Source organism: Lithobates pipiens, unplaced genomic scaffold, assembly GCF_037356315.1.
Source record: "Lithobates pipiens isolate NorthernLeopardFrog02 unplaced genomic scaffold, aLitPip1_a1.2 Scaffold_16, whole genome shotgun sequence".
NCBI classification, from domain to species: domain Eukaryota; kingdom Metazoa; phylum Chordata; class Amphibia; order Anura; family Ranidae; genus Lithobates; species Lithobates pipiens.
Genome location: NW_027507748.1, coordinates 356378587 through 356404917, shown reverse-complemented (window position 1 = coordinate 356404917; position 26331 = coordinate 356378587). Strand labels below are relative to the sequence as shown.

General features: G+C 46.9%; 1 protein-coding gene across 1 annotated transcript in view; it reads left to right on the top strand.

The window, feature by feature from the left end:
• Nucleotides 1–8914: 8914 nt before the first annotated feature.
• RIMS3 (regulating synaptic membrane exocytosis 3) overlaps nucleotides 8915–26331 on the top strand; it is a 234914-nt gene continuing 217497 nt past the window's right edge. The window contains exon 1 of the mRNA XM_077481929.1: nucleotides 8915–9505. The gene's annotated coding sequence lies outside the window, so the exon portion shown is untranslated. The remainder of the gene's footprint in view (nucleotides 9506–26331) is intronic.

Below are 26331 nucleotides of genomic sequence, written 5' to 3'. Positions count from 1 at the left end.
AGCAAGTTTACAAATTTCTGGATCTTTCAGATTAATAGGAATAGGCTATAAATAATTGAAACTCAATGTGAAAATGAATATAATGATTTTACATTTTGACTATACAGTTGTATGCAAAAGTTTAAGAACCCCTGACAATTTCCATGATTATCATTTATAAATATTTGGGTGTTTGAATCAGCAATTTCATTTTGATCTATCAAATAACTGAAGGACATAATAATATTTCAGTAGTGAAATTAGGTTTTTGGGATTAACAGAAAATGCGCAATATGCATCAAAACTAAATTGGACAGATGCATAAATTTGGGCACTCCAACAGAAAAATCACAATATTTAGTAGAACCTACTTTAGCAGAAATAGCAGCCCCTAGACACTTCCTGTAGCCTGTAATGAGTGTCTGGATTCTGGATGAATGCATTTTGGACCATTACTCCTTAAAAACATCTCCAGTTCTGTTAGGTTTGATGGTTGCCGAGCATGGACAGCCCACTTCAAATCACCCCATAGATGTTCAATGATATTCAGGTCTGGGGACTGGGATGGCCATTCCAGAACATTGTACTTCTTCCTCTGCATAAATTCCCCAGTAGATTTTGAGCAGTGTTCTGGGTCGTTATCTTGTTGAAATATCCAGCCCCGGCGTAACTTCAACTTTGCGATTATTCTCAAGAATCTGCTGATATTGAGTGGAATCCATGTGACCCTCATTTTCTACCAGATTCCACGTACTCGCACTGGCCACACAGCCCCACAGCATGATGGAACCTCCACCAAATTTTACTGTGTGTTTTTCTTGGAATGCTTTGTTCTTTTGCCGACATGCATAACACCCCTTGTTATGACCAAATAACTCAATCTTTGTTTCATCACACCCCAGCACCTTATTCCAAAATTAAGCTGGTTTGTCCAAATATGGATTTGCATACCCCAAGCGACTCAATTTGTTGTATGAGTGCACAAAAGTATTTTTTCCCATCACTCTCCCATACGGCTTCTCTCTGTGCAAAGTGTGCTGAATTGTTGAAGGGTGCACAGTGACACCATATGCAGCAAGTTGATGTTGTAGGTCTTTGGAGGTGGTCCGTGGGCTGTTTTTGGCTGCACCCCAAAATGACAAGGGTGCCCAAATTTATGCACCTGTCTAATTTCATTTTGATGCATATTGCACATTTTCTGTTAATCCAATAAACCTAATTTCACTACTGAAATATTACTGTGTCCTTCAGTTATTTGATAGATCAAAATGAAATTGCTGATCCAAACACCCAAATGTTTATAAATCATGAAAATTGTCAGGGGATTTTGAACTTTTGTATACAACTGTATATAAACTTAAAACGTAAAAAATATAGATGGACAAAAACAATCAGTGACACCTTTTATAATGTGCTTCATGCTAGTTTTATCATAATTTTTTTTTGAGAGATCTGAATGCTTATGGTTTGATTGCACGTGTATTTAAGACATTATATTCTTTAATTTTAGAATAATATAATAAACATATTATACAGTTTGACCACACTGACGTAAATGAATCTACAGTTGTCATTTAGGATTTCACTTTGGTATTTATTTTTAATGTCATGTTAAAATTCCCCAATGTGCTTAACGTCCAAATACCATTTCTGAATTGTAGGACAAGCTGTCACATTTCTGGTTTATTAGAATCATTAGACTGATTTTCACAAAATTCTATTTTTATCTTTCATAATGTTGTCCTAAAAAAGATCCAGTCTTGAACAGTCACTGTATGAACCAGATGTAAATGTGATTTGATCAGATGTAAATGTGATATGTATTAGCAAATCATAAATGGTGAAGTTGGTTAGTTTTGAGTTAGGATAAGCATTGGAAAACCTTTCAAAATGTTCCTGTCCTTTCCCGATTTATATATCTTTATAGAAACCAACATATTCATGGGTGACTTGTAGTACCCATCGCTCACAGTTTCTGGGGTCACAGAGAAAGAGGAGCAACATCAGTTCCTCTCTCTCTCTGTTCTGAGCAGCCATTGCTGCCAGTTGCATTGTTCCCAGTCGGACAGCAGAGCCCAGAAAAGACAGCGATAACGAGAGGGGGGCGGGACCCCCCTCCATCACTACTCAAATCACTTCTGCTGGAAATAGAATCACAGACTGAAATTTTCATACTGGGATGATGCCTGCAGATGCAGGCATCATCCTGGCATAACCACTAAAACCCAAGGACGTCCACAGATGTTCGGCAGAAAGTAGTTAAAGCCCAAAAAATAAAAAAAATGCAGTGGTGATCACATACCAGCGAAAGAAAAGCTCTATTTGTGGGAAGAAAAGGACATACATTTTATTTGGGTACAATGTTGCATGACCGCACAATTGTCAGTTAAATTAACACAGTGCCGTATCCCAAAAAGTGGCCTGGTCATTAAGGGGGGTAAAATCTTCCAGACATCACATAGTTAAAGGTTAATACAAATAATGGTGGCCAAAAGCCACTCACTACACTGATGCAGCACTCTGCCCACTGATGGCCACTCCTCTAGGCTGGATTGAGGTGAATGAATGTAGGTTACAATGCCTCTGAAGACTGACAAGTGGTGTAGGCTGCACTGTCCCTGGTGGCCTCTTTGCTGCTGGAACATCCCTGCAGGGACTGGCAAGAGGCAGGCCACAATGCCCTGGGCCTCCCTCTTCAAGCCTGCACCCATATCTGGTGTCTATGTGGGTCCTCCATCTCAGCACTGGTGATTCATCTGCTGTACTAGCAAAGCTGACTGGTTGAAAGTTTACCTAGATACAGTCTTCTCTCCCAATTTTTTCTCCCCCTGGAGGCTTAATTCCCTACTGTACATCCTTCAGGCTCTGTTTACATTAGGGATGGGCCGAACACCCCCCCCCAGTTCAGTTCGCACTAGAACATCTCGAACAGGCAAAAAGTTCTACCGAACATGCAGACTCTAATAAAGTCTAAGCGAACATGAAAAATCAAAAGTCCTCTATTTAAAGGCTTATATGGAAGTTATTGCCAAAAAAAGTCTATGGGGGGCAGGGTACTGCCCCAGGGGACATGTATCAATTCAAAAAAAAGTTTTTAAAACGATTGTTTTTAAATGAGCAGTGATTTTAATGATGCTTAAAGAGAAACAATAAAAATAAAATATTCCTTTAAATATCATGCCTGGGGGTCCCCTTAGTCTGCCAATGTATAGAACATACCGCAGAATTAATGACATTTCTGACAAATTCCAAACTTACTTGCGGCTGTAATGTATTGCTGGCTCCCGGCAATACAGATAAAAAAAAAAATGACTAGTCCCCCCCCAGCCCCTTCGGGACTGGTATAGATTTTAAGGGGAACTCCACGGCAAAATTTAATGGGATATGGTCATAACAACCTGGTAGAAACCGAGTCTACAGCTGGAAAAAAAAGTGAGTACATCAGAGGCCTGGAGAAGGCAGCTCCATAAGAAAAGAATAGCAAACGGGCTCACCCGTGTGGCATTCATCCTGGATAAGAGCGAGGGGATCTTGAAGGTGGCGGGGTGCCAGGTAGGGCCCGCTTTCGATTGCCGACCGGTTCCCACACATGGCCTATTTGCCTAGAGGAGGGCCGGGGACCCTGAGCCTTCTCCCGGTTGTTGGGGTTATCTGGAGGGGGAAGCAGATGTAATGCTTCAAAAGTCATCTGGGCCTCCTCCACGGTGCGCACAGAGTAGCTCCGTCCCTGGTGTACGAATGCGAGGCGAAAAGGAAAACCTCAGGCATACTTAATGTGGTGCTCCAACAGGGCTGAGGTGTACGGTTTCAGTTGTTGTCTCTTTTGCACTGTGGTGGGAGCAAGATCAGTGAAGAGTTGGTACTTATGACCCTGGAAGCAAAGATCAGGCTTGTCCCGTGCTGCTTTAAGGAGTGTTTCCTTAGTGCGGTAGTACGTAAACTTGATGATAATGTCCCGTGGGGGCCCCCCTCCTTCCTGGGTCCCAGAGCCCAATGGATCCGGTCAAACTCCATGCGCTCTATGGGGATGCCTGGGACTAATTCCTGGAACAGGGTCGTGGCAGTAGAGGTTAAAACCTAAATTGTTTCGGGGAGTCCCCTAAGCTGGACGTTCCCCCATCCGGACCTGTTCTCAAAATCCTCTAGTTTCAGGAGGGCTGCATCCAGCTCCCTGCGGAGGTCTTGTAGGTCCTATCCATGATGGTCTATTACTATTGCCGCAGCCTCCATTCTGTCCTCTAGAGCATTCGTGTGGCTGCCCAGCTCACGGATCTCTTTTGTGAGGTGTGTGGCTAGCTTGTAGGTGGCCGCCGACAATTCCCCCTGCAGCTTGGTTTTAAAACGAGCCAGCAGTTCAGCGTCCGGCAATGCGTGAGTCTTGCCTTGTATAAGGCTGCTGGGCTCCCTGCAGGCTCTCTGTGTCTGAGCAGGCCTCAAGCTCACCTGAGGGTGGCGGGGGGGAAAGACTCCATGTCCGAGGCCTGTGTGTCCGGCAGACCGTCCAGCGGGAAGGCCGCGAGGCTTGTATGAACAGCTTGTCTCCTTGTGGAGCTCTGCACTGTGCCCGATCTGCGCCCCATATGACCAGCAGTGATTCTAGGAGGTTTTAAGCCCGTACAGACGTGCAGGAATGGCGATATCTCAGCCAGCGTGGTTGGCGGTGGAGGAGCGTGATTAGCTTGCAGCCATCTTGGTTCACTGCTCGCGAGCGCCCGCCGATATATGTGCTTTCAGTGATGCAAGCTAACAGCATACCTGCAGACAATAAGTCAAGCCTGTAGGGCCAGGCCTTGCTGAGTTAAAGCGGGAGTCCGCCGGGACTCCGCATTTTTTTTTTTTAAAAGCCAGCAGCTACAAATACTGCAGCTGCTGACTTTTAAAATAGTGACACTTACCTGTCCAGCGCGCCCGCGATGTCGGCACCCGAAGCCGATCTCTAGATCGTCTCTCAGGTGCTGCCGCCGCCATTTTGGGTATGGGAATCAGGAAATAGAGCCTTTCGGCTTCATTTCCCGGTTCCCTACTGCGCATGCGCGAGTCGCGCTGCGCAATAAGGACGGTCCCCGCTGCCTCTGGGATCTGTGTGTTTCCCAGCAGGCAGCGGGGCACTTGCGGAAAGGGGTGGGCACTTGCGGAAAGGGGCGTAATCTACGCCCCTTTCCGCAGAGAGCTATCCCGGAAGTGGGTGCAGATACCTGTACTGTACAGGTATCTGCACCCCCCTCCCCCTGAAAGGTGCCAATTGTGGCGCCGGAGGGGGGGAGGGTTCCGATGAGCGGAAGGTCCACTTTAGGGTGGACCTCCGCTTTAATAGGAAGGCGTCAGCCAGCATAGCACACCTGCTATCAGCATTAGCAATATTGCAGATACAAATCACAACCTGTGAGGCAATAGTAAACAGACTGAAACTATGGACAAGCCAGACAAATTCACATGTGTGACATATGCCTTCAGTGGTGCAAGTTAGCAACATATTTACAGCAGTAACTGAAAACTATGTATTTGTGCACCATGTGGTGCCTTACCACCTGCACGCTTCATGGCCAAACAGAAAGTCCAATGAATGTCTATCCATGAAGTCATGATGAAGAACCAGATGCCATCACCCCCCTCATCCTGGATCCTGAGAGGGGGAGGTCTCCTCCATATAGGAGATTTACAGCCTGGACAGCGGGTCACAGGAGAGACTTGAACCTGTGCGGCTTGGCCAGATGAATCCGGCAAGGTGAGGGAAAAGAAAAATCCTGCTTTCAGCAGCAGCATAACTGGCTGTAGTAGTGAGGGAAAAAAAGAGAACGCTGCCTGCAAGGAGGAGACTTACTTACAGTGCCTTGCGAAAGTATTCGGCCCCCTTGAACTTTTCAACCTTTTGCCACATTTCAGGCTTCACACAAAAAGATATAACATTTAAATTTTTTGTGAAGAATCACCAAGTGGGACACAATTGTGAAGTGGAACGAAATCTATTGGATATTTTAAACTTTTTTAGCAAATAAAAAACTGAAAAGTGGTGCGTGCAAAATTATTCGGCCCCTTTACTTTCAGTGCAGCAAACTCACTCCAGAAGTTCAGCGAGGATCTCTGAATGATCCAATGTTGTCCTAAATGACTGATGGTGATAAATAGAATCCACCTGTGTGTAATCAAGTCTCTGTATAAATGCACCTGCTCTGTGATAGTCTCAGGGTTCTGTTGAAAGCGCAGAGAGCATCATGAAGACCAAGGAACACACCAGGCAGGTCCGTAATACTGTTGTGGAGAAGTTTAAAGCCGGATTTGGATACAAAAAGATTTCCCAAGCTTTAAACATCCCAAGGAGCACTGTGCAAGCGATCATTTTGAAATGGAAGGAGTATCAGACCACTGCAAATCTACCAAGACCTGGCCGTCCCTCTAAACTTTCAGCTCAGACAAGGAGAAGACTCATCAGAGATGCAGCCAAGAAGCCCATGATCCCTCTGGATGAACTGCAGAGAACTACAGCTGAGGTGGGAGAGTCTGTCCATAGGACAACAATCAGTCGTACACTGCACAAATCTGGCCTTTATGGAAGAGTGGCAAGAAGAAAGCCATTTCTCAAAGATATCCATAAAAAGTCTTGTCTAAAGTTTGCCACAAGCCACCTGGGAGACACACCAAACATGTGGAAGAAGGTGCTCTGGTCAGATGAAACCAAAATCCAACTTTTTGCCCACAATGCAAAACGATATGTTTGGCGTAAAAGCAACACAGCTCATCACCCTCAACACACCATCCCCACTGTCAAACATGGTGGTGGCAGCATCATGGTTTGGGCCTGCTTTTCTTTAGCAGGGACAGGGAAGATGGTTAAAATTGAGGGGAAGATGGATTTGTTGGAGTCTGCAAAAGACCTGAAACTGGGACGGAGATTTATCTTCCAACAAGACAATGATCCCAAACATACAGCAAAATCTACAAAGGAATGGTTCACAAATAAACGTATCCAGGTGTTAGAATGGCTGAGTCGAAGTCCAGACCTGAATCCAATCGAGAATCTGTGGAAAGAACTGAAAACTGCTGTTCACAAACGCTCTCCATCCAACCTCACTGAGCTCGAGCTGTTTTGCAAGGAAGAATGGGCAAGAATTTCAGTCTCTCGATGTGCAAAACTGATAGAGACATACCCCAAGCGACTTGCAGCTGTAATCGCAGCAAAAGGTGGCTCTACAAAGTATTAACACAAGGGGGCCGAATAATTTTGCACGCCCCACTTTTCATTTTTTTATTAGCTAAAAAAGTTTCAAAAATCCAATAGATTTCGTTCCACTTCACAATTGTGTCCCACTTGTTGGTGATTCTTCACAAAAAATAAAAATTTTATATCTTTATGTTTGAAGCCTGAAATGTGGCAAAAGGTTGAAAAGTTCAAGGGGACCGAATACTTTCGCAAGGCACTGTATATAGTATAACCAGTCCAGGAATAGGGCAGGGGGTGGAGCCTACCCATAAGTATATGCTGTCATGCTGTGTCAGGAAACCATTTTATTATTGTTTTTTATTTAGGGTTTTTTTTTATATCTTTTTATTATAGAGTGTGGGATGGAAATAAGGTGCATGGGTGCAATACTTTTTATAATTTTTTTAAATAAAGAAAATAAGAGATTTTTTTCCTGCTTCTGCAAAAAAAACTAAAATAAAATAAATGTAAAAAAAAATAAGAAAGGCCAAAAACAAACAAACAGTGGTAATGCTGAAAGACCACATGGGACTCTGAAGAAGGAACAGCAATTATGGAGATTTTTTTATTTTTTTTGCTGCTGGTGGAACCCCGGACCCCCCCCCCCCCCGCCATTACTAGTAAAAAAAAACATAATAAAATGCCATAAATCTTTCCCCTATTTTGTAGACGCTATAACTTTTGCGCAAGCCAATCAATATACCCTTATTACGATTTTTATTACCAAAAATATGTAGAAGAATACATATCGGGCAAAAAAAAATTGCTTTAAAAAAAAAAAAATTGGGTATATTTATTATAGCTATTTATATTTAATATATATATGTATTAAAGTACAAAATATTGTGTTATTTTCAAAATTGTCGCTCTTTTTTGCAGAGATTATCAAATACCACCAAAAGAAAATTCTATTTGTGGGGAAAAAAATTACGTCAATTTTGTTTGGGTACAACGTCGCACGACCATGCAATTGTCAGTTAAAGCAACGCAGTGCCCTATAGCAAATAAATGACCTGGTCATTGAGCAGCCAAATCTTCCAGAGGCTGAAGTGGTGTCTTTCAGACTTGCTGTTTGAATAGAATCCTAGGAATATAAAACAGGTTTTATTACAATATGTTCAATATTTCCCAAAGGAAAACCACGTTCACAATTAGAATTTTCTTTATTTGAGAAGCTTTTTCCATCCTACTCCTTCAAATATATACAATATATGCATTGCACACATTGTTTGCTTTATAGAATAAAAATGTACTAAGTTTCTCATTCCTAAGATCTATGCATGCAAATTGACAGACGTAACAGGAAGTTAATTATCTCATAACCAAATATATAATTGACAATGGATAAAAGCTCCCACTCTGGCCTTTGTGCAGATATAGTATGTGATATACTAAGACTGTTAACAGAAATCTGTGAATGTGCTAGAATGCTTGGAAATGAGGATATTATGAGCCGACCCTTGCTGTGTGCTTCTTATGTGTAAAATACAGAGATCAGATGTATATGAAAAAAAGCATATTTCATTTCTGGAGCAGTACTGCACAATGCCCAAGGGGCAAGGTAGCAGCTGACTGCCAAAAACATTGAGCCTGGGTCACTGGGGAGAAAACCATGTTATTACAAGGATTTCACTGCTGGTGTTTTAAAAGCTATGATCAACACAGTGCACAAAAAAAAAGAAAGAAAAAAAAGCTCATGAGAAGAATGAGGCAGTTGTCGTAAATAGGTAAAATTGAAGAATTTTAAGGGATTGGTATATGTTCAGTGCTGGCTTCAGTAGAAGCTTTCTCCTTCCTTTACTCTGCAGTTTCTAGCAGAGATTACTAGAAGACATACATAACCGGTGAGGATAAAATGCATGCAGCATCACATCAGCAGCAATTAGAATGAAGCAGATGAGCTACAAAAACAGAATGCACATTAGGAGCAATCTCTGCATTGTAAACCTCAAGCACTGTCAGAGGCACAGAGCTTAATAGCACCAACCTGGTGATACGTGGATAATGACATCTGATGACCACACATCTACCTAGGATACAAACAAAGATAGCTCAATTATCTGGTGCTGTATTTTTCCCTGATTATTATTCAGCCTTAAAATAGAAAAGGCTCTGGAATGACAACAAAATATACATATATTAGTAACCAGCATTTGTGAAAAGGCTTTTCTTTGCAGGAGATATACGGTATACTGTGTGTGTTTGCTGTATGTGTTCACTGTAAATGAAAGGATCTACAAAACTAGAAGACAGTGACATTTGCTCTTCGACATCACACTAGAGGTGTTAACAACTGGACAATCTCTTCCCATGGTGAGGACAATTGAGGTAAGAGCATGTTCAGCATCAATCAATAATGTTACAGAGCTGCCATGGGAATAACATGTAACTGTAACTAGGGGAGCAAGCCTTGGACCTCAGACATGGGGGCCTCTATAATTTTTTCCTGTGTTGACAGAGCTGGTGTGGGGAGTGCTTGAATGTACGTAAGGCCGGCCATAATTATCAGATCTTTCAGACATCTCTCGGTCACCTGAAATGCCAGGGGCGGACTGACAACTCATGGGGCCCACCGGGCAATAGGAGATTATGGGGACCCTTGGCAATAGAAGATTATGGGGCCCCCGGGCAGAGGCGGCTCTAGGCTTTGTGAGGCCTTAGGCATAACCTAGACATGAGGCCCCACTCACGTCTATAATGGGGGAAAAAAAATAATTCAAGCAATAAAAATGAATTGCATATATTAAGGCCGCGTACACACGGGCGGACTGTTTGCCCAACCTTGTTCGTCAAACAGTTTCGGCAAACAGTCCGCTCAAAATTTGCATGAGCGGACTTGCCCACACACGAGCGGACTGTTTCAACGAACTGTTTGCCAAACAGTCCGCTCAACTTTTGAAATGAACGGACTCGCCCACGTAAGGCGGAGGCAAATCCGCCCATTTCGAGCGCGTGTACAGGTAGGCGGGGCCCGCGAAGGAGACGTCGCGGGCTTCGCCGCCTGGAATGGGCTTAAAGGGGAACCCCAACGCCGAAAAAAATCGGCGTGGGGGTTCCCCCAAAGTCCACACCAGACCCTTGTCCGAGCACGCTACCCGGCCGGCCAGGAAAGGGGGGCGAGCGAGCGCGCCCCCCCTCCTGAGCCGTACCAGGCCGCGTGCCCTCAACATGGGGGGTGCCTTGGGGAAGGGGGGGCCGCGCGGCCCCCCCACCCCAAAGCACCTTGTCCCCATGTTGATGAGGACAAGGGCCTCTTCCCGACAACCCTGGCCGTTGGTTGTCGGGGTCTGCGGGCGGGGGGCTTATCGGAATCCGGGAGCCCCCTTTAAGAAGGGGGCCCCCGGATACCGGCCCCCCACCCTATGTGAATGAGTATGGGGTACAATGTACCCCTACCCATTCACCTGTGAAATAAAGTACAAAAAAAAACACAACACAGGGGAAAAAATATTTTATTGCACAGCTCCGGGGGTCTTCCGTCTTCGGGGGTCTTCTCGCCGGACTCCTCCGCTATGTGTGTGTAGCTCTTTTACTAGCGGAGGAGTCCAGCTTTCTTCCTCCCCGCCGCCGGCCTCTTCTCCCGACTTCGGGGGTCTTGTCCCCCTCTTCGGTTCTTCTGCCGGGCCACCGCGCCTTCTTGTAGCTCTTTTACAGGCGGTGGCCCGGTCTTCTGTCGCCGCTGTCGCCGCCTTCCGTTCTTGTTCTTCTTCTTGTTCTTCTTCTTCTTCTCCAGGCGATGTTGACACGTCGCTCCCTCCGGCCGGAATGCCAGGGACACGCTCCGCTGCCACTTATATAGTGACAATGGGGCGGTGTCACATGGTATATGTCACATGGGTTGGTCACATGGTGACCCCGCCCCCTTACGATGTCATAGTCCCCATGTGACATCAACCCATGTGACCAACCCATGTGACATATACCATGTGACCCCGCCCCATTGTCACTATATAAGTGACCGCACAGCGCGGCTCTGGCATTCCGGCCGGAGGGAGCGACGTGTCAACATCGCCTGGAGAAGAAGAAGAAGAACAAGAAGAAGAACAAGAACGGAAGGCGGCGACAGCGGCGACAGAAGACCGGGCCACCGCCTGTAAAAGAGCTACAAGAAGGCGCGGTGGCCCGGCAGAAGAACCGAAGGCGGCGACAGAAGAACGGAAGGCAGCGGCGACAGAAGACCGGGCCACCGCCTGTAAAAGAGCTACAAGAAGGCGCGGTGGCCCGGCAGAAGAACCGAAGAGGGGGACAAGACCCCCGAAGTCGGGAGAAGAGGCAGGCGGCGGGGAGGAAGAAAGCCGGACTCCTCCGCTAGTAAAAGAGCTACACACACATAGCGGAGGAGTCCGGCGAGAAGACCCCCGAAGACGGAAGACCCCCGGAGCTGTGCAATAAAATATTTTTTCCCCTGTGTTGTGTTTTTTTTTGTACTTTATTTCACAGGTGAATGGGTAGGGGTACATTGTACCCCATACTCATTCACATAGGGTGGGGGGCCGGTATCCGGGGGCCCCCTTCTTAAAGGGGGCTCCCGGATTCCGATAAGCCCCCCGCCCGCAGACCCCGACAACCAACGGCCAGGGTTGTCGGGAAGAGGCCCTTGTCCTCATCAACATGGGGACAAGGTGCTTTGGGGTGGGGGGGCCGCGCGGCCCCCCCTTCCCCAAGGCACCCCCCATGTTGAGGGCACGCGGCCTGGTACGGCTCAGGAGGGGGGGCGCGCTCGCTCGCCCCCCTTTCCTGGCCGGCCGGGTAGCGTGCTCGGACAAGGGTCTGGTGTGGACTTTGGGGGAACCCCCACGCCGATTTTTTTCGGCGTTGGGGTTCCCCTTTAAGCCCATTCCAGGCGGCGGAGCCGGCGACGTCTCCTTCGCGGGCCCCGCCTACCTGTACACGCGCTCGAAATGGGCGGACTTTCCGAGCGGGAACAGTCCGCTCATTTCGAAAGTACAGCGGACAGGCCCACACACGGGCGGACTGTTCGCTCAAACACAGTTTCAGCGGACAGTTTTTCGGAATTTCCGAAAGACTTTGTCCGTCCAACTGTCCGCTGAAACTGTCCGCTGAAAGCCCACACACGAGCGGACTGTCCGCCCAAACACTGTTCAGCGGACAAGGTTGGGCGAACAGTCCGCCCGTGTGTACGCGGCCTTAGAGTACTGGTGTCAATGTGCTCAATCACACCAGTACTGAGAGCACACTGACAGCAGCGCTGAGATAGAGCACACTGACACCAACGCTGAGAGCGCGCTGACACCAGCGCTGAGAGCACGCTGACACCAGCGCTGAGAGCGAGCACACTGACACCAGCGCTGAGAGCACACTGACACCAGCGCTGAGAGCGAGCACACTGACACCAGCGCTGAGAGCGAGCACACTGACACCAACGCTGAGAGCGCGCTGACACCAGCGCTGAGAGCACGCTGACACCAGCGCTGAGAGCGAGCACACTGACACCAGCGCTGAGAGCACACTGACACCAGCGCTGAGAGCGAGCACACTGACACCAGCGCTGAGAGCGAGCACACTGACACCAGCGCTGAGAGCGAGCACACTGACACCAGCGCTGAGATAGAGCACACTGACACCAGCACTGAGATAGAGCATACTAACACCACACCACTGTACCAGCCCCCCTCCAGTCACATGTACCATCCCCCCCCCCCCAGTGACATACACCCCCTAGTCACATTTACCTCACATATAGCAAGGTTCTGTCCAATCATAGCTCAGTCTGTTGGCTGCACAGTGCACACAGACAGGCTGAATTCCGCCTCCATCACGGAAGCCCCGCCCTGGAAGGAGGGTAGACTCGGCGATGCTAGCTGTGCCCTGCCCTCGCACAAGAAAGGACAGATAGGATTTGATGGCGGGGCAGGACAGGGCAGTTGAGTTGTGTCTGCCAGTGTTCTGACTGGAAGGACACCTGCACTGCAGTTCCACTTCCAGTGAAGTTTTCTTGACAGGAGTGGGGCGGGGTGTTACAGAGAAGAGAGGAGGCAGGCCGACTACTCTGAATGAGGAGGCACCTGGGACTGATGTATGAGGATAGCCAGAGCCAGAGGCGGCTCTTTAGGCAAAGTAGGCTGGAGCGAGGCCCCTAGGAGGGCGAGGCCTTAGGCCACTGCCTACTTTGCCTAATTAGAGAGCCGCCTCTGCCCCCGGGCAATAGACGATTATGGGGCCCCCGGGCAATAGGAGATTATGGGGCCACACAGTATACACACACACACACACACATACAGTATACGCACACAGACACACAGTATACACACAGAATACACATACACACACTGAAAAGGTACTGGAGAGGCGGGGCAGCTATAATCTTGGGATTTTTAAAAAAACACAGATTTTTACATACTGTCCCTAGTTTTATTAAGGCTGGCAACCCTGATGGGGCCCCCTAGTGGCATGTGCCCGAGTGCCCCAATGGTCAGTCCGCCCCAGTGAAATGCATATTCACTACTATATGTCCTACAGACAGAACATCATTCATTTGTATCTCATTTCTCTATCACAAGAGAACTATTGAGTATCATTTCAAAATTAAATTATTATAATTTGATTTATGATATCGTAGGAGACAAGATTGTAGTATGACTGTAATTTTGCCTTGTGCATCATTTTCATTTTTTTTACTCAACGTAAGCAATTGCTGGGCATCCTTTAACCACTTTCAGACCGGACCATTTTGCTGGTAAATGACCAGAGGTCTTTTTACACTTTGGCACTGCGCTGCTTTAACTGGTAATTGCGCGGTCATGCAATGTTGTACCCAAACAAAATTTGCGTCCTTTTCTTCCCACAAATAGAGCTTTCTTTTGATGGTATTTGATTGCCTCTGCGATTTTTATTTTTTGCGATATAAACGTAAAAAGACCGCAAATTTTGAAAAAAAATGATATTTTCTACTTTTTGTTATTAGAAAAATCCAATAAACTCAATTTTAGTCATACATTTAGGCCAAAATGTATTCAGCCACATGTCTTTGGTAAAAAAAAAGTCAATAATTGTATATTTATTGGTTTGCGCAAAAGTTGTCACATCTACAAACTAAGGTACGTTTTCTGCAATTTACGCAGCTTTTAGTTTACGACTGCCTATCTCATTTCTTGAGGTGCTAAAATGGCAGGGCAGTACAAAACCCCCCCAAATGACCCCATTTTGGAAAGTAGACCCCCTAAGGAAATTGATAAGAGGCATGTTGAGCCCATTGAATATTTTATTTTTTTGCCTCAAGCGATTGAATAATGACAAAAAAAAAAATTTTTTTTTTTTTTTACACAAAGTTGTCACTAAATGATATATTGCTCACACATGCTATGGGCGTATGTGAAATAACACCCCAAAATAAATTCTGCTGCTTCTCCTGAGTACGGGGATACCACATATGTGGGACTTTTTGGGAGCCTAGCCGCGTACGGGGCCCCGAAAACCAAGCACCGCCTTCAGGCTTTCTAAGGGCGTACATTTTTGAGTTCACTTCTCACTACCTATTACAGTTTTGAAGGCCATAAAATGCCAAGATGGCACAAAACCCCCACAAATGACCCCATTTTAGAAAGTAGACACCCCAAGCTATTTGCTGAGAGGCATGTTGAGTTCATGGAATATTTTATATTTTGCCACAAGTTGCGGGAAAATTACAAACTTTTTTTTTTTTTTTTTTTTTTTCACAAAGTTGTCACTAAATGATATATTGCTCACACATGCCATGGGCATATGTGAAATGACACCCCAAAATAAATTCTGCTGCTTCTCCTGAGTACGGGGATACCACATATGTGGGACTTTTTGGGAGCCTAGCCGCGTACGGGGCCCCGAAAACCAAGCACCGCCTTCAGGCTTTCTAAGGGCGTAAATTTTTGAGTTCACTTCTCACTACCTATTACAGTTTTGAAGGCCATAAAATGCCAAGATGGCACAAAACCCCCACAAATGACCCCATTTTAGAAAGTAGACACCCCAAGCTATTTGCTGAGAGGCATGTTGAGTCCATGGAATATTTTATATTTTGCCACAAGTTGCGGGAAAATTACAAACTTTTTTTTTTTTTTTTTTTTTTTCACAAAGTTGTCACTAAATGATATATTGCTCACGCATGCCATGGGCATATGTGAAATGACACCCCAAAATAAATTCTGCTGCTTCTCCTGAGTACGGGGATACCACATATGTGGGACTTTTTGGGAGCCTAGCCGCGTACGGGGCCCCGAAAACCAAGCACCGCCTTCAGGCTTTCTAAGGGCGTTACAGTTTTGAAGGCCATAAAATGCCAAGATGGCACAAACCCCCCCCAAATGACCCCATTTTGGAAAGTAGACACCCCTAAATTTAGGGGTACACTAGTGAGACTAGGTAATAAATGGCGGGTGCCCTGAAACTATAAAAAAATAACTAACCAACCAGCGTCACCTGTAACAGTTATATGGTGATCACTGGTGAAAGGGTTAACTAGGGGGCAATCAGGGGGCTTTATGCGGTAGTATATGGGGGTCCCTGGCGCTATAAAAAGCTGCGGCGAACCTAAATACCTACCTGCCTAACTAGCGTCACCTGTGACACTAATACAGCGATCAGAAAAACGATCGCTTATTAGGCTGGGTTCACACTGGAGCGATGCGGGAACGCCACGAATGCGCGGCGGGTTCCCGCATCGCATGCCTCCCGGCGGCAGTTCACACTGCCCTATGCGAACTGCTGGGAGTGTCAGTGAAATGTTACTGACACCCCCAGATCAGTTCGCATATCGCAGTGCGATCTGCAAACTCGGATCGCATGGTGTGAACACCCATGCGATCCGATTCTGCTGCGGGCCAAAAAAAGGGTCCCGTGCGAATTTGCGGCGGGTGCGGCGGGTGTGGCGGGTGCGGCGGGTGCGGCGAATGGCTGAACTCGAATCGCACAGAGATCGGATGTGATTTGCACTGCAGTGCGGTGCGAATCACATCCGTTCTCATAAACCGCTGCAATGTGAACCCAGCCTTAGTGACACTGGCGACGGGGGGTGATCACGGGGTTAAACCTTTATTGGGGGGGTTAGGGGGGTACCTTAGAACTAAAGGGGGCTAACCCTAACTGCCCTAACAGTTATTAGTCACAAATGACACCCGCCGGGTGATCAGGGGGTTAAACCTTTATTAGGTAATAAATGGCGGGTGCCCTGAAACTATAAAAAATAACTAACCAACCAGCGTCACCTGTAACAGTTATATGGTGATCACTGGTGAAAGGGTTAACTAGGGGGCAATCAGGGGGCTTTATGCGGTAGTATATGGGGGTCCCTGGCGCTATAAAAAGCTGCGGCGAACCTAAATACCTACCTGCCTAACTAGCGTCACCTGTGACACTAATACGGCGATCAGAAAAATGATCGCTTATTAGGCTGGGTTCACACTGGAGCGATGCGGAAACGCCGCAAATCCGCGGCGGGTTCCCGCATCGCATGCCTCCCGGCGGCAGTTCACACTGCCCTATGCGAACTGCTGGGAGTGTCAGTGAAATGTTACTGACACCCCCAGATCAGTTCGCATATCGCAGTGCGATCTGCAAACTCGGATCGCATGGTGTGAACACCCATGCGATCCGATTCTGCTGCGGGCCAAAAAAAGGGTCCCGTGCGAATTTGCGGTGGGTGCGGCGGGTGTGGCGGGTGCGGCGGGTGCGGCGGGTGCGGCGAATGGCTGAACTCGAATCGCACAGAGATCGGATGTGATTTGCACTGCAGTGCGGTGCGAATCACATTCGTTCTCATAAACCGCTGCAATGTGAACCCAGCCTTAGTGACACTGGCGACGGGGGGTGATCACGGGGTTAAACCTTTATTGGGGGGGTTAGGGGGGTACATTAGAACTAAAGGGGGCTAACTCTAACTGCCCTAACAGTTATTACAGTCACAAATGACACCAATGCAAAAAAAAAAAAAAAAAAAAAAAAAATGACATTGGTGTCACTGTGACTGGGGGGCAGGGGTAATTGGGGGGGTGATCGGGGGGTAAGGGGGGGGTGTGAGTGTGCCTGGCATGTTCTACTGTGTGTGTAGAGTGTTGGTGCAACTCACCGATCCGCTCTCCTCCGTGTCGGAACGAAAAATACCGACACGGAGGAGAGAATACATCACTTCCTCTCCTGTGTTTACATTACAGGAGAGGAAGTGATGTCACGGGGGATTCCTATTCGTCGGGAGCGATCGCGAGGGGGTGGCCATGAACGAATGGCCGTCCCCTCGTCCGGGATCGCTCCCGCACGAATACCGACCGCCGCAGGCACCGGGCGGGGGCCCGATCGGGCCCCCGACCCGCGGGAGGCAAGGGACGTACATGTACGCCAATATGCCTGCCCGTGCCATGCTATCGACGTACATCGTCGTGCGGCGGTCGGCAACTGGTTAACCTGAGAGTGGAACCAAGTGTCTGTTGGGGGGCAGTGAGGGAGTAGAGGTAAGAACAGGAGCATTGATAAGATTGTGAAAGACCTGGGGCACCCTTAGCCATCTTGAAGGAAGAATAGAGGCATGGTAGGAATAGCCATACGCCGCAGTCTACGTACTAACAAAATATGAAGTATGTGATGTAAATGATAGCATATAGAAGGCAGGAATTAGGGGTAGATAATGCACATGGCATAAACATCTCTGCCCAGCAAAAATTGTCACCCTTCTAAACAAAAATCCCAAGAAATCCCAACTCCCCCAAACCGAAATCCCCACTCCCCAGCACCAAATCCCCTACTCCCTATGGAAAGCACTGAAATCCCTTCTCCCAAGCACTAAGATCTTGACTGTTCATAGTGCAGGGGTGAGGAGTATAATATACAACATAGGGAATACAGTGCATGAATCAGGAGAATAATATACAAGACAGAGTATACAGTGCAAGAGTCAGGGGTATAATATACAACATAGCATATACATTGCGGGGTTCAGAAGTATAATGTACAATATATAGTATACAGTGCAAAGGTCATTACAATAAAGAACAACATTTCATATACAGTGCAGGGGTCAAGATTGTAATGTACAACATAGTGTATACAGTGCATGGGTCAGAGCTATAATATACAACATAGTAGGGTACACATTGCAGGGATCAGAAGTATAATGTACAACATAGCATATACAGTGCAGGGGCAGGGCAATAACGTACAACACAGCTTATACAGTCTGGGGACAGGCGTTTAGTGTACAACATAATGTATACAGTGCAGGGTTTCAGGAGTATAATGTACAACATAGCAAGTACAATGCAGGATTTGGAAGTATAAAATACAACATAGCATACACACTACAGGAGTCAGTACTATAACATACAACATTGTGTATACACTGCAGGGGTCAGAAGTATAATGCATGACATACCATATGCAGTACAGAGGTCAGGAGTATAATGTACAATGTTGTGTATACAGTGCAGGGGTCAGGAGTATAATGTACAACGCAGTATATAAAGTGCAGGGGTTGGGTGTATAAAGTACAACACAGTGTATACAGTGCAAGGGTCAGGAGTATATTATAAAAAACAACGTACACAGTGCAGGGGTAAAAAGTATAACATACAACATGTAGTGAATGCAGTATAAGGAGACAGTATTGTGTACAGAGTACAGTGGTCAGTAATAATATTGTGCCCCTTACTGCTGGCCAGTGGGAAAAAAAGCTCCAAAGTTTGTGTTAAAGAGTTGAGCAATAGACCCCACCATCCTAAAATGGCTAGCCACTCTTTGCCCCACCCCATAGAGGACCTCCGGTGCCTTGGTGTCAGTGTGAGTGCACAGTGTGGATGAGCAGGTTTGCTATTGTTGTTTTTTATATTTCTTTAAAATACCAAAGGGACAAATTCTCTGGCTCAGTTACTACCTCCACTGAGCTGTAGCAGCCATTAAAAGTGGGTTAGTCTTTCCTGTTAGATTCTTTCTTTTACATTATAGAGAGTGCAGCATTAATGAAGCTCACCAATCCCGAGCATGGCAGAGGGATGCAGATCCAGGCAGATATCTCTGAAAGTAATTCATTTTGAGTGGACTATTCCATTAAAGGAAATCTCTAGTGAGAAAAATACAGAGGCTCCAATTGAAATGCTGAAAGTGTTACTGTAAGTGCCTGCTTCTGGTCTCAATTCTGAATCACTGATTCAGAACAAGCATTCAGCTAGTTATCTGAGATAAAATTTAGAACAACTAATCTGTGTATATTTTTCAAAAGTCAATGACTCATAAAGTGCTAAAGCCTTTGGATCAACTTAACAGCCAGAAGAGTTCAGTTTAAGTCAGGGGTGTTCAAACAGTGGCCCGCGGAGTCCTCTGATGTGGACCACAACCTCTTGCTCTGTGATGGTGGATTGGCAAGCCTAGATCTTGGGTTCCCGACCCTCTATCCCAGAGCATCAGTGTTGTGAATGAAGCGAGCATTCAGTGATGTAAGTAACTCAGTTAAAATAAACTGAGTTACTTAACGCAGTTACTTTAGAGGGTAACAAGTAATCGAACTGATAACTCTTTCCCTCATGGTAACACAGTTCCCATTACTTGGGCGGCGTTACCGCAATTACATCTACCGCATAGGAGGCCCGCCATGGCCACACTGCCTGGCTGTTCGTTCTGCCGCGGGGAGGGGGGCTTTTTCGCCCGCTGAGAAGAGGCTGAGACTCAGAGAGACTATCTGGACCACCCCATCCCACCCGCCTATCCAGAGAGAGAATGTGGGGAGGCGGGGCGAACACTGAAAAATTAAGTCAGCTGACCGGCTGACACCAATCGAGTGAAGGGGAGGGTCTCTCTCTCTCCCCACTAGGAAAGGCATCCCTGGAGGCATTAAAGTAAGTGACTGTCTGACGATTCGAATTGCAGTGCAATCGATCTATCCCAAGTCCTCCACCACCTCTGCCTACCCACCACCATCAATTCTACAACAGAGGTGATGGGAGGGAATAGGGTAGGGATGAGATCAGTGGTGGTGGGGATGGGATCAGTTAGAGGCAGAGGTGGTGGTGGGATAGGATGGCACCACCACCGCTGCCACCCCCCCAAGTACCACCGCTGCTTGCCACCCCCCCAGGTACACCACCGCTGCCACCCCCCCAAGTACTGTACACTACCACCACTGCCACCCCCCCAAGTACACCACCACCACTGCCACCCCTCAAGTATCATCGCTGCCACCCCCTCAAGTACCACCGCTGCCACCCCCTCAAGTACCACCACTGCCACCCCTGTCACAGTTACTTTGCTGAGTAATTAATTACTTTTCCAATGTAGTAACCGAGTTACTAATGCAATAACTTTTTGGGAGAAGTAATTTGCAACTTAACTAATTACTTTTTTAAAGTAAGATGACCAACACTGCGAGCAGTAGAGGAAGCAAGCAGCTGCGGAGCAGAGCCACATAAACCGATGCTTTCTGTATAGCCTCCTGTCACAGGGGGAGTGATAACAAATGTGCTCTGCCTGGGACAGCAACAGCCGACAATACCTGAATGGAAGATGGTTATTATAGGTCAGTTCATTACTAAAATCACAGTGTATATATGGGCATAGCTTCTGCATTGGTTACTGGGCTGCTTTCAAACTGATCCGCAGATGCAGCGCAGTGTACCGGTGGGTTACCTTCACTGAGCCATAGACTTCTGTAATTATATGCGGGTTTGGCTCGCTTTCTGAAAGTGCACCACAGGTAAAGGACATAATAGAATTCTATGGCAAAGTGCAGCTAAGGAAATCCACAAGTGCACTGCACCCACAGTGTGGGTAAACCACAGCGCAACAGTGTGAAAGCAGGCTTAGGCCCCTTTCACAGGATCAGACCGACACAATCGGACACTCCATTCACCTCTATGGAGCGGCAGATACAAACGGACTTGTGTCCATTTACACCCTCCTACCTCCAATTCGATCTGCTAAATAAAATAGAAGGGGATCCGTCCCCTTCCATCTGAGCAGATCGGATCGGAGGGCCCATAAAGTACAGTGGGCTGCATCCGTGTCCGCTCTGCAATATGCATGTCATCCGCCCCCGCCACTCATTGTGGCCCGCGACTGGTTACCTAATCGCTTAAATGACTCTGGCTCTTCAAAAGGTTGGACACCCCTGCTTTAAGACCCCTTTCACACCACACCGCCCATTGCGTCGGCGGTAAAACGCTGCTATTTTTAGCTGCGTTTTACCGCTGGATTTGCGGCGGATTTGCGCCGCATTTCGGCCGCTAGCGGGGCGCTTTTACCCCTGCTAGCGGCCGCGAAAGGGTTAAAACCGCCGGCAATACACCGCAATAGCGGCGTTTTGTCGGTGGTGATACAGCGCTGCCCCATTGATTTCAATGGGGAGCAGCGGTGGAGGAGCGGTAAACACACCGCTCCTTCACTGCTCCAAAGAAGCTGCTGGCAGGACTTTTTTCTGACGTCCTACCAGCGCACCGCTGTAGTGTGAAAGCCCTCGGGGCTTTCACACTACACATAATGGTGCAGCTTCTTTAGGGCGGATTGCAGGCGCTATTTCTAACGCTATAGCGCCTGCAAAACGCCCTGGTGTGAAAGGGGTGTAAGTGGTATCTCATATTATTTATTTTTTTTACAAGACTAGGTTATTAAAAGATAACTTTCTTGGTTTTGTTTTTTATTGAATTATGCCTATTTGTTTTACTTACAGGTAAAATTGGCTACACACAGCAAAATGCTTATATAATTCATTGCTTAGTGAAAGGATTTTTCCATCTTTCTGTATGTGCAGAAAAAAAATCCAAGTAGCATCTGTTCTATTGTGTAATCTAGAGGTGTTATCTTTGCAGAAAACAATGCTTTCCGATGCAGGTAATTTATACAAGAGAATAATTTGTAAGGAAGCCAGACAGACACAAAAACATACGCACTTTGTCTCTGACTAGGTTTTGCAAAAGCTGCCTGTCTCTTTCTCAAGTTTATTACTCCAACAAAGAATAGCATTACATGTGTACTGAAAGAAAATAAATGTCAGATTGCAGTTGGATGACCATATCTGGCCATGATTCAGAAGCTTGCTGTAATATTTGTTGTATTATAGATCAACCATTATAATTAACCATAATATAGAGTAATTTGTGTCTACCAAATCTTTTTTTTTTTTATTTTAGCAGAGGCAGAAATTGGCCACTGCCTAGTTTATTGGTTTAAATCAGGATTATTTATAACACCATAAACTTTAAATTTACTTAAAGGGATTGTAAAGTGAATTATTATTTTTTTTTAAATAACAAACATGTTATACTTACCTCCACTGTGCAGCTCGTTTTGCACAGAGTGGCCCCGAACCTGCTCTTCTGGGGTCTCTCGGCGGCTTTCACTGCTTCCTCCCACAGGTGCTTCTCACGTTCATGCGAGCTCCCTCGCATGGTGAGAAGCATCTGCGGGTGCGCTCCCGTGATACAGCAGGCGGCTATAGCCGCTCGCTGTATCACATGGCCCCGCCCCCGGCGCTCCGCATCAGTGGATGTGATTGACAGCAGCGCGAGCCAATGGCTGTGCTGCTTTCCATCCACTCCAGCCAATCAGCAGCCAGGCTGAACGGTGGAAAGGACAATGGGGGACGAGCGCGGGACTTTCGAGGGGTCAGGAAAGTAAAACGGGGGGGGGCTGGGGGCGCTGGCACTGTCAGATGTTTTTTCACCTTAATGCATAGAATGCATTAAGGTGAAAAAACATTTACCTTTACAACCCCTTTAAATAATTTTATAAACCCAAATAATCCAGAATTCACCAAAGTTCAACCCAGCTACTAAGACTCGGGCTGACCATCATCTATTTTTAAACATATTCTCACATATCCCCCTTGATTACTTGACCAAAGGTACGCACCGCATAAACCGGCCACAACGGGGGGGGGGGGGGGGGGGGTTTGGGAGGGAAGCTCATTGTGACAACTCCTCTCTGGTGACTGGCAAATTCCTGTCATAGGCCCCTTAAATATACTCCCAACTAGGGATGGGTGAACGGTTCGGCCCGAGCATAAATTTGGGTCGAACTTTGGTTGTTTGGATGTGCTGCAAACACCGAACAATATGCGGTGTTCGGGGCAAATTCAAAAGCCGCCGGAACACCATTAAAGTTCCGCCTTCTCTGATGTCACAGGGAAACCATTAGGAAGTCCCTGTACGTTAGAGGGGGCAGGGTCACCCAGCTATGTCAGGTATGTCACTGCGTGGCCCTGTCCTCAGTTATATAAGAACCGTCACCTGCGAGGATGCGTCAGACGACGGGTGCCTCACATGGAGGCAGATTGGTTGCAGTTTTTTTTTATTATTTTTCGGTCCATCGACGGAGCCATAGAAGAAGATAAATGGACTTTGTGGGACATTTTTATTTTTTTATTTTTTAATAATTTGGCCCCCCCACCCCAAAGCACCTTGTCCCGATGTTGATGAGGACAAGGGCCTCTTCCCAACAACCCTGGCCATTGGTTGTCGGGGTCTGCGGGCGGGGGGCTTATCAGAATCCGGGAGCCCCCTTTAATAAGGGGTCCCCCAGATTTCGGCCCCCACCCTATGTGATTGATTATGGTGTACGATGTACCCCTACCCATTCACCTGGGGGAAAAAAGTGTTAATAAAAAACAACACAGATTTTTAAAGTACTTTATTAGACAGCTCCGGAGGTCTTCTTCCATCTTCGGGGGTCTTCTCACCGGGCTCCTCTGCTATCTTCTGGCCTTTTTCCACTCTTTTGCTAGCAGAGGAGCCCGGCTTTCTTCTTTGCCTTTGCCGCTGTCCGGGGGTCTTCTTCCGACTTTGGGGGTCTTCTTCCGACTTCGGGGGTCTTGTCCTGCTCTTTTCTTCTTCTGCCGGGCCTCCGCTATCTTCTTGCAGCTCTTTTACTAGCGCTGGCCCGGTCTTGGTGCTGTCGCATCCTCCGGGACTGTGACATCAAATGGGAGGGGATCACCATGTGACATCACCCGGTGAACCCTGCCCCTTATGCCTATATAAGTCGCCACACAACGCGTCCTGGCCATTACGGCCAGAGAGAGCATCATGTCAACATCGGAAGGAAGAAGAAGAAGGAAGAAGAAGAAGGAAGAAGAAGAAGGAAGAAGGAAGAAGAAGAAGGCGACAGAGACAGGACCGGGCCAACGCTAGTAAAAGAGCTATAAGAAGATAGTGGAGGCCCAACAGAAGAAGCGAAGAGCGGGACAAGACCCCTGAAGAGCGGGACAAGACCCCCAAAGTCAGAAGAAGACCCCCAGACAGCAGCAAAGACAAAAAAGAAAGCTGGGCTCCTCCGCTAGCAAAAGAGCGGCAAAAGAGCAGAAAATAGTGGAGGAGCCCGGCAAGAAGACTCCCGAAGTCGGAAGAAGACCCCCGAAGCTGTCTAATAAAGTACTGTGTTGTGTTTTTTTATTAACACTTTTTTCCCCCAGGTGAATGGGTAGGGGTACATCGCACCCCATACTCATTCACATAGGGTGGGGAGCTGGAATCTGGGGGCCCCCTTATTAAAGGGGGCTCCCGGATTCAGATAAGCCCCCCGTCCACAGACCCCGACAACCAACAACCAACGGCCGGGGTTGTCGGGAAGAGGCCCTTGTCCTCAGCAACATGGGGACAAGGTGCTTTGTGGTGGGGGGCCTAGGGCCCCCCTTCCCCAAAGCACCCCCCATGTTGAAGGAATGTGGCCTGGTATGGCTCAGGAGGGGGGTGCTCGCTCGTCCCCACCCCCTTTCCTGACTGGCCAGGCTGCGTGCTCGGATAAGGGTCTGGTATGGACTTTGCAGGGACCCCCACGCCATTTTTTCGGCGTAGGGGTTCCCCTTTAAATCCATACCAGGCGGCTCGCGAGGTGTCAATCTCGCCGATGGAGGTGGCGACATTGACTTTCTTCGCTAGTCCCGTTTACCTGGAGCCACATTCAAAATGTGTGGGCAAGTCCGTTCATTTCAAAAGTCCGGCGGACTACCACACAGACGGGCAGATTGTCCGCCGGACTGCCGAGTCCAGCGGACAATTTTGAGTCAAGACTTGTTTCTAAGTCCACTGGACTTTTGGGAAGAAAAAGTCAGCCGGAGCCCACACACGGGCGGATTGTCCAAGCCCGCCGCATGATCCGATCGTGTGTACATGCCATTATTGTTTCACTTTAAGCATTATTAAAATCACTGCTCCCAAAAAAATAGGCATTTTTAAAACTTTTGTTTTGCATTGATACATGTCCCCTGGGGCAGGACCCAGGTCCCCAACACTTTTTATAACAATATCATGCATATAAGCCTTTAAAATTAGCACTTTTGATTTCTCCCACAGACAATTTATTATAGCCGTAAGTAGTTTTTCCTTTAGAAATGTAATTTTGTGCAGGGACTGTTCTAAATATGAGAAAAATGTGCCACTTTACAGGCATACTATAGACACCCCACCAGGTACAAAATTTAAAGGAATATTTCACTTTCATTGTTTCACTTTACGCATTATTAAAATCACTGCTCCTGAAAAAACGGCAGTCTTTCAAACTTTTTTTTGCATTAATACATGTCCCCTGGGGCAGGACCCAGGTCCCCAAACAGTTTTTATGACAATAACTTGCATATTAACCTTTAAAATTAGCACTTTTGATTTTTCAAGTTCGTGTCCCATAGACTTTGACGGTGTTCAAACATATTTTTTGCCTGTTCGCATGTTCTGCTGTGAACCGAACCGGGGGGGGGGGGGGGTGTTCAGCTCATCCCTACTCCCAACAAACCCTCTAGCAGGGTCACCTGACCCTAACTAGCCAATCTCCAGTCAACCCCTTAACCTTCTGAAAGCTTCTCTATCATGTGACCTTATCCCATCTATTAGAATGAGCCCCAACTAAAACCCTGTTAATATTAATAATGTCCCCTGCAGTGGGGTTTTTTGGCAGCAAAATAATATCTATAGTAAAGGTAGGAGAATGTTGGATAAAAAAGATTTAAATATTTATTGGTACATAAAAATATTATACATAAAGTATACACATGTAGGGAGAGAGATAAGCGGTTTATTTTATTTTTATTTTTTGAGAAGGATTTCCACTGTGAACTTTTTTCTCCACCTATCTGGATGTACATTATTCGGTAACTATGTTAGGATTCCAGATACTTACACTATATTGAAGTAATTTTCAATGTATATACTCATGAGGTTTTCCTTCCATGACAGCCCATCCCTCTGAAGAAGACC